This window comes from Ochotona princeps, chromosome 17 (genome assembly GCF_030435755.1).
Source record: "Ochotona princeps isolate mOchPri1 chromosome 17, mOchPri1.hap1, whole genome shotgun sequence".
Classification (NCBI taxonomy): Eukaryota; Metazoa; Chordata; class Mammalia; order Lagomorpha; family Ochotonidae; genus Ochotona; species Ochotona princeps.
The window spans coordinates 10,287,848-10,296,998 of record NC_080848.1 but is presented as its reverse complement, the minus strand read 5'-3'; the positions used below and the strand labels follow the sequence as shown (position 1 = coordinate 10,296,998).

General features: G+C 49.8%; 1 protein-coding gene across 3 annotated transcripts in view; it reads left to right on the top strand.

Moving 5' to 3' along the window:
- Positions 1–2,334: 2,334 nt before the first annotated feature.
- Positions 2,335–9,151, top strand: part of HELZ (helicase with zinc finger) — a 142,245-nt gene continuing 135,428 nt past the window's right edge. For all 3 annotated transcript variants that reach the window (XM_058676247.1, XM_058676249.1, XM_058676246.1), the window contains exons 1-2: positions 2,335–2,390; positions 3,726–3,778. The gene's annotated coding sequence lies outside the window, so the exon portion shown is untranslated. The remainder of the gene's footprint in view (positions 2,391–3,725; positions 3,779–9,151) is intronic.

Here is a 9,151-nt window from a genome sequence, read left to right as displayed (position 1 = left end):
GTGTCTGTATGCCCATGTTTATGGCAGCATCCCCACAACAGCCAAAAGCTGGAAGCAGCTCAAGTGTCCACTGACAATGAATGGGCAAACAAAGCATCGTAGGTCTGTCCATAGGAGGGACTCTTCAGTCCTAAACAGGAAGGAAATTCTTGACCCATGCTGTAACACAAATGAGTCTGAAGACATACTAGTGAAATAAACCAAACACAGAAGAACAAAAGCCGTATGATTCCATTTGGCATGGCACCCCTAGAGTAGCCAAATCCAATAGGGACAAAAAGTAGAAGTCAGGTTTCTGGGGCCTTCAGGGAGAGGGAGACGGGAGCTGACTGATGCAAGTGGATCAGCTGTAAAACACCGTGAATGTACCCAACACGGCCGACTGACTTGCACTTAAAACGGTTGAGATGGGGCCCAGCACGATAGCCAGTGGCTAAAGTCCTCACCTTGCACGTGCCAGGATCCTAAATGGGCACTGGTTTGTACCCTGCCTGATCCACTTCCCTTCCAGCTCCTTGTTTGTGTCCTGGGAGGACAGCCCAAAGCCTTGGGACCCTGCACCCATGTGGGGACCTTGAAGAAACTCCTGGTTCCTGCCTTCAGATTGGCTCAGTTCTGGCCATGGCAGCCACATTTGGGGAGTGAACCAGCCGATGCAATGGGTTCTATTCTTTGCTGTTCACTCTTTCAAAATGAAAACAAACAAACAAACAAACAAACAAACAAACGCAAGGCTACCCATCAAAGAAACACAGCTGGCTTCGTCCATGTTTACTTATCAGAAGCTCAGAAGACTGGCCTGAAGGTGCAGACATTAGAACTACAAGAGCAGCAGGTTTACCCCAAGAACCTTGGAAGGGAGAGGCATTACATTTCTCTACGGGAGACAGACAGGCTGCTGGTGGTGGCGGGGAGCAGGGCATGCGGGAAGCCCGTTCCCAGCTCAGGATAAGTGATGGCTCCATGACTCACTCTGGGTGCCCCCGCCCTAGCCAGTGACCTCGGGCCAATCCCTTAATGAGTCCACACCTCATGCTTCTCATCTGGCTGGGACAATTGCCTGGTGCAGGTTTTAGACTCCCTGGGGGCAGGGCTTGCGTGTGCAACCATTCAGGTTCCTCGAGAGGCTTCGGGTAGGGTCCTGGGTAGCGTCCCTAGAGTCCCTTCCCTGGGTGGAAAGCCCCTGGCCCTGCACTCTAACAGCTGCACGGCCAGCCAGCAGCATTTTGTCCCAAATATGCTTGCTTGCACGAGGTGGACTGTCCTTGGCACACCTCCTTGGGAGTCGTAAAAAAACAAAACAAAACAACAAAAAACTTGCTTGTAAAGAAATTGCTTGTAAAGAAACAGAAAAGGACCCAACAGCAGGCCCTCGAAGTGGGACCCCCTCAATGCCACGGGGGAAGAGGGTAAGCAGTTGGCCAGGCAGCCCCCTACTCTTGGGAGGCAGAAGGGGCCAGCGAGGACTGGGGGGTTGGGGGTCCCTCCCCGAGCCCTGCTGCCTCTGCGACCTCCGGCCTCGCGCCCCCATCCTGGGGCTCTGGGGTACCGGAGCCGCACCCCATCCTGCGAGGACCTGCCGTCACATCTAGGCGGGACCCTCCCCCGCCCCCCCAGTTACCTGCCCGGGAGCCACAGTTCCTACCGAGGTGCATCTGGAGGAGCCCCAAGTCACCCCCATTCCTGGGGGCGGGAGTTCCCACCTAGAGGGTCGCTGCTGAGGAGGAGCCGTAGAGTCAAACCTAAGAAGGGGTAAAAGTTGTTATTTAGCTTATTTCCCCCCCACATCCCCACTCAGTGTGCTTCCACGTAGGTCGCCCGGAGCCCGACGGGCCGCGGGACCGGCTTGCGGGGGACAGAGCCGGCTTCACGGCCCTCATGGTGTTGGGGGGTCTCCAAGGGCGACCCCCTGCTTCCCCGGGCTGGGGGATGAGGAGCGCGGCCACCGAGCGGGAGGAGCCCTCAGTCCACGCGCGGTCCGCCACCGCCCGCGGCAGGCACACCTCGGACTGATTCTAGGCAGACAGTGGGGCGGCTGCCAGGGCAGGAGAGCGGCGGGGGCCAGGAGAAAGAGCAGACACTGCCCCCCAATTCCCTCCTCTCCCCCGCCCCCCACGCCCCACACCCCAGAGCCACGGAGACAAAATGAGGGTGAATTTCCAAAGCCAGCACCGCGGGGAGAGGAAGGGGGCCGGGCGGCGGGCGCCGGGGCCGGAGGGCCACCCCGGGCAACTTCGGGGCGGGAGGTGCGGCCCGAGGGGGCGGCGCCGACGGCGGGAGGCGGGAGTCGGGGGCCGAGGGGGGAGTCACTTTAAAGGCTCTTTCCTACCCATAATGCTTTGTGGGGACGTTGACAAGTGGATCCAAGATGGCGTAGAAAGTAATGACAGGTAAGTCCTGACTTCCCCCTTCTCTGCTGCTGGGGCCGCTCCGCGGGCTGCCGGAGCCCTCTGGGGAGGGGACCCGACTCCTCTCCGGAGCCCCGGGCTCCAGGTGAGGCGGGCCCGGGGTCGGCTGGGGGCCCGGGCGGCCCATGGCGGGGCCTGGGAAGCGGGGCTCTTCGAGGCGAGGCCCGGACGCTGGGGCTGTTTACAGCTTCTTCCCCTGCTCTTGTCCCCTTGGCCTCCGCTGGGGGCCGCGGCGCCCGGGGCTCAGGCCTAGGCGCCTTGCACACCCGGGCCGGGAGCCTGAGGGACGGCTTCTCCGGCCCCGGGGCACCTCCGCTCTCCGGGCTGTGGGGGGTGGGAGCCGAGCCTGGGTGCACGCTCCCCCCGTTCCTCCGGGTCGCGCCTGGGGATGGGGAGCGTGAAGGCCTCCCACGCCCCGCTCGATTTCCTCCCCCCTTAGGGCTCGTGCCCAAGGTGGGCGTCGCGGAAAGTGGGTCAAGGCTGTGTCCCCACCCTTGCCCGCACAGGTCTCCCGGCCTGAGACTCACTTTTCTCCTTCCCACTCCGCCACCCCACCCAACCCCAACCGCTGGCTGCTCCCCGCCCCCCTCCTCGTCGGAAATGCACACTGGCCCACAAACCCATCTGCACAAATAAAAACAAGACCCTGCTTCCCCCAGAGGTCTCCTTGCAAGGCTGCAAGGTCTTACCTCGGAGAACTCTGGTTTTAACCCCCCTGCCCCTTTCCTCCCCTCCTCTGCTGGGGATTCCTTAGACCTGTTTGGAAACCGAGGAGGCGGGGGTCTTCCTTGGCGCCCCCTCTGCAGGTTTTGCGTGCAGCTCAAGCATTGATTTGCCGTCCCGTTTCCCACACAACTCATGCTTTTCAGGCAAACCATCATTATAATAAAAAATATAATTGCAGAGAAAGGGAGTTCTTGGAGCAGTGGGAGGAAGGAGGGGTGGCCACAGCTTGCTCGTTCTTAATTTTGTCCCCAGTTTTAGTAAACTCATATTCAGGTGATTTTTCTCTCTTCCATCTTTTTTTTTTTTTTTTTTAAAGGAAAACCAGTGTTGCAAAATTGATGATTTTGTTAGGTTTTTGATCTCCAGAAACTTTTAGCATCTGTTTCTTCTTCATGAAAGCAGGTGTTTTCTTCATTGGAAGAAAAAAAACAAAAACCAAAAAACTCTTTTGAAAGTTGCTGCACCGTTTTTGTAACTTCTTATGTTGGAAGTTGACATGCCCTCAACACCCCAGGCTGGGAAGATGTTGGCTACTCATAATGTCCATTCGTGCTGCTGTGTAGGCATATTTCACTTCTCTGTTTGCCTTAGGAATCGGATGAAGTCGATCACCCAGGAACTACAGTGCTGGTGCAATGTGTAAGGTGAGACTGTAGCTAAAAAACAAGCCATTTCTCTTGTTTTCCCTTTTTCATTTGAATCAGTTCCTAAGGGTAAGGCTGAAGTGAAGGAATTTGATGGCCCATCTTGCTCTTCCAAATATATCATTGAGTCAAATGGATATGCATGGGTTGGGCTGCATTTCGGAAAGGGAGAGTCTGTCCAGCGTGCTGGGCTTTTCCATGGCTCCAAGGACCCAGTGTTATTTGCAGCTCTCCTTGATCAGTTTCTCCATGGAGGATAATTATAGTTTGCCTCTTCAGATTTCCTTGTGGAACTTTAATTGGGTGTCTTAATTTTATCTGTCTTTTACTGTCCATTGCTTCTTCTGTGTTGGGTATAGTGAGTTGTATATGTAGGACTTCAGGTGGCCACAGTTTGTGGGACACTTGCAAAGTATACTGTATGGGTGGGAAAGATTTATTGCTGGCAAGTCCATCGCCCCTGCTACAAAATGGAATAGTCCTCGTGTCTCTAATAATTCCTTGGCAGTAAAAATGATGGTGTGGAGTTCTGCTTAGCGTATTAGGGGTGAGATTAGTTTGGCATTGTTTTAGGATCATCTGTGGTGTGTGCATTCAGCAGGTTGCTTTATTTTTATAAAGTTGAAATTCTTTCTTTGGATTTGAAGAGCATTGGTAGTGAACAGTTAATCGCTAGGGATAGGAAGAGAAGTGGCTAATTTTGTATTTCCACAGTTTTTTCAACTTTAGAAAATATTTTGCTCTGATTGCTTTAGAAAACTGTAAAGAAACTGATCAGTTGATTGGTTCCTGTATTTTTTTTTCCTTTTTCCTTTTTAACACATCTGGGCCTCTAGATTTTGAAGCCCTCTTCCAAGCCTTTCCGATCTGGTACATCTGCTTCAGAAAAGTATATTGGACACTATATATACACATTTCTTGTTAAGGGGTATAATTGACTTTTTTTTTTTACACACTACACACACACACACACACCACTTTGGGAAAGCAAGGTGAACATAAACCAGGATTCTTTCTAAGTGCGCATGTCACAGTTGCTTACGTTTGAAAATCAGTGTTTATATGTATTACATATAATTTTGTTTTTATTCATGGCAGGGCAGATCTAAACTGTTAAATTTGGAGGCAGATCTGTAAGCTTCCCAGGATGAATAGTTTCTTGTGGAGACGTTGGGGTTATTTTGTGGGCAGGAACAAGTGGTCCACTTGTAACCTGGTGAGATTGTGCTTTGTCACCTGGAATTCAGTGTGGGAAGCAGGGGCTCCGGTGTGGCTCGTGGTGTGTAGCCTGAATGGGGTGAGTGCTTTTTCTGCAGTGTTCATACATGTGCAAGGTGAGTATGCACTTCCTAGTGGAGTTAGTGGTCAGTTGCCAGTTTGTTACGCAGAGTGTTCTAACATGGGAAATACCATAGTACTGAAGGTTGTGAGGAAGGAGAAGTCAGGGTCTTGGAGCGTTTATAGTCTGTTGGCTGAGAAGCTAGGGCACTGTTTTTAGGTGGAAGCCGTAGTTTTGGGGAGTCAGTAAGTACAGTCCTGTACCTCACTATCAGCCAGGAAGTGGTTTTGTGCACGGTTAGTACCGCATTTTGCATTCCAGTGCCATGAATGTTCAGTTGACATTGTAGTCTGTGTACTTTCACGAGCTGTCCACTGTTCTCAGCAGAGGCAAGTGATGCAGAGCAGCAGGGTAGATCATTTCTACTTGGGAAGGGCCTTGTGTAATTACAAAATCCATAAGCACATTTGTGAAAGGCTAAGAATTGTGCAGAAGGACCTGAGAATAACTGGACCACATGTAAGATCTGCATCTGTGTTTGTGTTTTTTTCAAGATTTATTTATTTTATTTGGAAAGTCAGAGTTAGAAAGTCAAAGTTAGGGACAGACAGATATCTTCCATCCACTGGTCCCTCCCCAAATGGCTGCAACAGCCAGCGCTGGCTGGGTTGGCAGCTGGGGGTCAGGAGCTACTTCCAAGTCTTGCACATGGAATGCAGGGGTCCAGGGACTTGGCCACACTCTGCTGTTTTCCCATACCCAGAGCAGAGAGCCGGATTGGGAAATGGAGCAACCCAGAAACGAACTGGCATCTGAAGGGATGCTCGTGCTGGCAGGTAGAGGACTAGCCTAGTAGGCCACCATGCCAACCCCTTGCATCCTTTGTTTAAGAAGTAGGCTGGGCATAAATACTGAATGTAGATCAGCCTGCAGTTGTCTCTCAGACAGACCCAGGCCAAGAAATAAGGTCCTTTGCCTGTTGTTGCTAATATGCAGAAAACCTTGGGCCACACCGATCAAGAATTGCTACCTGGGCCTAGTGTGCTAGCTTACTGGCTAAATCCTTGCCTTTAATCTGCTGGAATCCCATATGGGCACTGGTTCCTGTCCAGGCTGCTCCACTTCCCATCCAGCTCCCTACTTGTGACCTGGGAAAGCAGTGGAGGATGGCCGAAAGCCTTGGGACCCTGCAGCTGCGTAGGAGACCTGGAAGAATCTCCTGGCTCCTGGCTTCGGATTGGCTCAGCTCTGGCCGTTGCAGCTGCTTGGGGAGTGAACCAGCAGACGAAGATCTTCTGTCTGTCTCTCCTTCTCTCTTTAAATCTGCCTTTCCAATAAAAAGTAAAATAAATAAATCTTTTTAAAAAAGTTTGATTAGTTCTACAGATAACTTTATTAAAAAAGAAAAAAGAATTTCTACCCAAGAAAGGGTGAGGAGCTAGGTAAAAAATTGTAAGCCAGTTGTTTGTTTTCATAAAATTAGGTGTCTATGCAAATGTAGTTGAAATTTTAAAGTAATTAAAAATTTATTTATTGTTGTTGCAAGGCAGATTTATTAGAGGACAGAGACCTTTTTTCATATTTTATCGTATTATTTTTATTTTTATTTTTTTTTTTTACAGGAAAGTGGGTAAGACCATTGTTTCCACACTAATATCATTTTTTTCCCCTGTATCTGGGGTCAGGGGAGAAACAAAGGGAGAAGCCCCACCCAGCCTCCCACCCATCCCAGGTCCCTGATGTGAGGCATGCTGTGAGGGTCCTGCTCAAGCAGTTTTGATAGTTCAGCAGTTCTGAATTGCTGCCAATCTTGCCGTTCCAATCTCAATGAAATCTGTTCAGAATCCACTGGCTGACATAGTCTCTTCATGGTTGGGGTTCTGAGATCAGCAGTTCAGTTGGAGGGATCTCCAAAGAAACTGTCTGAGGTGATCCCAGACCTGATTCTTGTGTGTGCTTGCCAGTATAGGGTCTGGCACCGTCTTTTGCCCCAGTCAGCTTATGCACATGCTGGTCCTTGCAATTGCTGGGTCAGTTCTGTTCCAGCCCTGTCTTCCACGTGAACCATTTGGTGTTGCAGTCCAGCCCGATCCTGCCGGCTTCATACTCGGCCCTCATGCAAACCAGTGGGAGCTGCAGCCTAGTTGGGGCGACTCCCCATAACTCCCACCAGGCCTGCGCCCTACCCTGGTTCCCATGCATGCCAGTATGTACTGCAGACTTGTTCAGTCTGTCCCACATCCCATTTAATTCTCGTACATGTCAATGGACATTGAAGCCTAGTTCAACTTAACCAACCCTATACAGCCCACACACATACTGGTGGGTGCCTTTCAGAGAGAGATCTTCTAACCATTGGTTTGTTCCCCAAATGGCAACAGCAGCTGGAGCTGAGCCCATATGAAGCCAGGAGCCAGGAACCTCGTCCAGGTCTCCCACGTGGGTGCAGGGTCCCAAGGCCTTGGGCTATCTCTGCTACTTTGCCAAGCTGCAATCAGGGAGCTGGATAGGAAGTGAAGCAGCCTGGACAGGAACCAGCATCCACATGGGATCTGGATGCCTGAAGGGGGATGATTAGCCAGTTGAACCATTTTACTGGCCCCTTAAGTAGTATTTTGAAATGTTTCCTAGAGCAGTATATTCCAAGTGGAGAGTGTGGACATGCTAGCTTACAAATTCATTACAGTTCATTGGTGTAGTCAGGACTGTTTGTGTGAATTGTGCTGATAAAAGGAGGGATAAAACATACTGTGGGGTTTTTATTTTGAGGGTGCCTGAGATAGAACTTTTGAGTTATCCTGAATCTATTAGAAGTAATAGTTTTCTCTTTTATAAAAGACTATTCAGACTATTCAGATATAATATGAAGAGTTTTTGCTTATATGCATAACAATTCATTACTTTTTTTTTTAAAGATTTATTCAGTTTATTACAAAGTCAGATATACAGAGAGGAGGAGAGACAGAGAGGAAGATCTTCCATCCGATGATTCACTCCCCAAGTGAGCCGCAACGGGCCGGTGCGTGCCAATCCGAAGCCGGGAACCTGGAACCTCTTCCAGGTCTCCCACACAGGTGCAGGATCCCAAAGCATTGGGCCGTCCTCGACTGCTTTCCCAGGCCACAAGCAGGGAGCTGGATGGGAAGTGGAGCTTCCGGGATTAGAACCGGCGCCCATATTGGATCCCGGGGCTTTCAAGGTGAGGACTTTAGCCGCTAGGCCACGCCGCCAGGCCCAATTCATTAAATTTTAAATTTTCTGCAAGAAGTTGAAAGTTTGTCAACGTGTATACCAGCTTGCTTACTTTTGTAGATTGTACTGGGTCATTTTCTGCGAATAGCATCAGGAAGTTGCTTGATAAAAGCAGAGTTTATACATTTATCTTGCTTGTGAACAAAAAAGCGCCTGATTCAGCATTGTGTTCTTTAAAGAATGCACAGCATGTTTTGGACCAAACTGTCCCAAAGGGTGAATGTTTGCAATTTTTGTTATTTCTGTGTGACATCTCAGGTGTTTTTGGCAAGCTGAATTTACCTTTTTTTTTCTGTACAAATTCTAATTGTGGCGAGAATACGCTTGTCGCATGAACTTTCTGTCCTCAGGCAGTATATCTAACATAGTTTGTGAAAGTTTATTTTTGAACAAAATTCAACACATGACATTGGTGAACAAATTTGAGCAGTACTGAAATTCACAAAGTAAAAGAGATGAAGTGAATAAAGTCTTTTGCTCCCTTTCTTCCTTCTCCAGTCCTGTCCCCTGACTGCCAAGGATAAATAGTTGGGTGCCGCTTAGCTCTTGGAAGGCCTCTGTTCTCTTCTAAGGAGGGCTCCTGGCGGGCAGGCGGGCAGGCGGCAGAAGTCAGAAAAGGCATGGGCGGTCGTGGAGCCCGAGGCTGGATGTTGTGCGGGGACCATTCTGTTCTTACTTCCTGCAATGTTAAGTAGTAGTGATAATTGCAAACTACCATCAGTTGAAGTTAACCATAATTGAATTGTGTAGTACACAGAATTCTGTTGTCATGTTGGCAAAGTTTTGACTTACCATTTTAAAAGAAAGATTTATTTTTATTAATGTGGAAGTCAGATTCATTT